The sequence below is a fragment of the Capricornis sumatraensis genome, chromosome 21 (genome assembly GCF_032405125.1).
Source record: "Capricornis sumatraensis isolate serow.1 chromosome 21, serow.2, whole genome shotgun sequence".
NCBI classification, from domain to species: Eukaryota; Metazoa; Chordata; class Mammalia; order Artiodactyla; family Bovidae; genus Capricornis; species Capricornis sumatraensis.
The window spans coordinates 14,192,205-14,195,407 of NC_091089.1; the positions used below are offsets into that span (position 1 = coordinate 14,192,205).

Consider the following 3,203-nt stretch of genomic DNA (forward strand, 5'->3'; position numbering starts at 1 on the left):
TTACAACGTTCGAACTACAGAATTGTACTTTGCTTTTGAGAAGCATGTGACATAATAAAGGCAGTGTTTTAGCATTGACTTAACATGAATCTGATTGTCCTCTCAATGAAATTAGACTTACACAAATAAGATCATGGTTCAATAATAGTTTCAAAGTTATAACGATTTCCAGAGAAGCAGACTAAAATCTGGACTTAGACAACAGCTCCTGGGTCCTTTCCTCCAGCATCTAGCATATGTCCTCTGGACCAGAGTAGGTGAGTAGTCTCCAAATGAGTTAAGTGGTTTCTTATTACACATCAGAAATATTTGGTCTATTAAATCTCTCCATTTCATACTTCAGCATATGCACCACTTTCTCAGAGAATCGTGTCTCTTAACTTCATAGATTCTGGCTTTAAGCCATCATTCTAGGGATATCTGATTAAGAGCATCCTATAATAAGGACTATTTTTCTACCAAATATCATTAGTCTGTTTGCCTGGAGTTCCATTTATCATGTTATGGAGGACACTTAGATCACTGCCTACTCTCCTTTCTTTCCTCTGATATATCATCTGGTAAGGATGTGTGTGGCCTTCCCTGGTGGCTCAGAGGTTAAAGCATCTGCCTGGAATGCGGAAGACCCAGGTTCGATCCCTGGGTCAGGAAGATCCCCTGGAGAAGGAAATGGCAACCCACTCCAGTACTCTTGCCTGGAGAATCCCATGGAGGGAGGAGCCTGGTAGGCTATAGTCCATGGGGTCGCAAAGAGTCGGACATGACTGAGCGACTTCCCTTTCACTTTCAAGGATGTGTGTGGATCCTAAAATAGTCAGTTAATTTCATCAGCCCCAGTGATCATTATACTATACCTAGCAGGGCCTCCCAGGTGGCTCAGTGGGAAATAATCTGCCTGCCAAGAAGGAGACTCAAGAAAAACGGGTTCAGTCCCTGGGTTTAGAAGATCCCCTGGAGGAGAGAATGGCAATGTGCTACAGTATTCTAGCCTGAGAAATCCCATGGACAGAGGATCCTGGCAAGCTACACAGTCCATGGAGTCACAAAGAGTTGGACACAACTAAGCAGGCACACACGATACCTAGTAAGTTGTGTCAGGTTGAAAGATCAAATAATTCAGTGGTGTGGGTGTGGAGAACAAAGAAATATTTATTCATTAGAGAGGGATCCTATAAACCTTTTTAAAACAAAAATTCAAAACTATTTTACCTACAATAAATAAGTGTTGGCAGTGATATTCAATCTTCGTCTACTTTAGACAGGGGTATTAGAGACTGTTCTTAATCAATTGTCAGGAAAGAAAAGTATGCAAATATAATTATACTAGATGTATAACAATGTGAATTAAAATAGAATATGAAAGAATTACCAAATATATCCAAGTTAGAATTGCAAACTTTAAGTCGAGAAGCTTTCATCAATAAATTCATCTGGTTCAGAGATGCCTACCTACAAACAAGATAATACTGGCTCCATCTTTACAAAATACTGATTTTAAAGCTAAACTAAGGTATACATGAAGGGTTGTGGAATGGAGAATTCGAAATATCTGTTTGACACAGAAAAAAGTACATCTCCAAGGAGAAAAGTCAATTCTACCTGTTGCTAACAGCAGTCAAGTAGACTTTTAGTTTTGGGTTTCTTTATTTTTTCTTTTTTTCTGATGGAGGTTTAATAGCATCATTTTGGACTGGGGCTATTATTGCCACAGGTAACTTGCTTTCTCCTCTGCATTATAATTACCACTAAAGGAAATGGAAGGTGGTTAAGCACTATTCTGTCTAATTTCCTTTGATTTTCTTCTTCAGAAATTATTTTTTTCCTTTAAACCTTTGCTCCACATATTTTATTTGTGTTACTCCACAAGCTGTGGGACATAATAGCAGCATTTTAGCACCATTCTGTTCTTTACTCATGGTGTATAAATCACAGCAGAGCTGCTAACAGCTTGTGACTGACAATCTTCCTTGATAGACAATCTGCGATCCTTTTAGCCTTTTACTAATAAGCTCATTAGGCGAGAATGGCTAGAAATCCTTTCTGGGATGTAGCAATGAACCACAGCAAATTCAGTGCATGTCTGACCACTCAAACTTTAGAGAATCAATCTTTCCTCAATCAAAACTTTGTCAAGTCCTGCTGAATGTCTGCTGAAGGTTACTGATTCTATTTTTAATAAAAATTTGTCAGAAAAATCAAAGAAGCTCTCTTGTCTAATATAAATCAAGGGGACATTTTTTCTATACATGTTTTCTTTTGCTTTTTTAATTTTAGTGAATCAACCTGTGAGAAATGTTTATCAGTTATTCAAAGTTGCCATGAGTTTCAAATTGAAAGTGAAAAATACTTTTTTTTCTCAGCAATTCAGTGACCAAAAGAGATAAGAAAAAGGGTTTGATGAAAATATTCAGATTTTTATCATTTGTTATGTTCATTTGTAATGGATGCTGAAAAGTTTGCTAAAAATTGTAATAATTATAATGAGAAGCACTCAATGCTATGTGTATATTAGTAAATAATGATTAAAACTCTCTTAAGGAAAATACATCAATGTAAGGTTTATACACTTATAGGTTTATTTAACATAATTCTATTCTAGTTGATTTTTTAAACTGAATCTCATTTAAATCTCATATTTTTTTACTACAAAATGAAAACTTAGCCCCAACTTTTTTACTGGACCAAATAAGTTAAAATCTATACCTGACATGAGTAATTAGCTATGGTACTCTTTAATCTGACATTGTAGAAACAGGAATGATAGAAAGTGTCAGAAAATGCACAAAGGTTTTTATTGCCCTATTCATGGGATTGCTCACAGCAGTTGCAATTAAGAAAAATCCAGAACAATAATCAAAGTAGCTACAATGAAAGGCATTTAATCTTAGAAAGAAATCAAAGAAAAAGCTAGCAATTCATTGAGTAGAACTTGAACTCAGATGAGCTCTGTATGTCTTTTTGTATACTTGAATACTTTTTGTATATTTGTCTTGTATACTTAATTTGACTTAAATGGTTTTTAATATAATACTGGCAATTATTCTACATGATGATCTATGGTGCTCTAAACTAATTGATATTAACAGTTAACATGTATCATATATATATATATATATATATATATATATATATATATGAAGAGAGAAAGAAGATAAATGTAAGAAGAAGATAATACCATTATATATTCAAGTATTTTTAAAAAA

At 34.7% G+C, this 3,203-nt stretch overlaps 1 non-coding gene across 1 annotated transcript; it reads left to right on the forward strand.

Annotated features, from left to right (window-relative positions):
• Window positions 1-579: 579 nt before the first annotated feature.
• Window positions 580-652, forward strand: TRNAS-GGA (transfer RNA serine (anticodon GGA)). The gene has a single exon. It is a non-coding gene; the product is annotated as a tRNA-Ser (tRNA).
• Window positions 653-3,203: the final 2,551 nt, after the last annotated feature.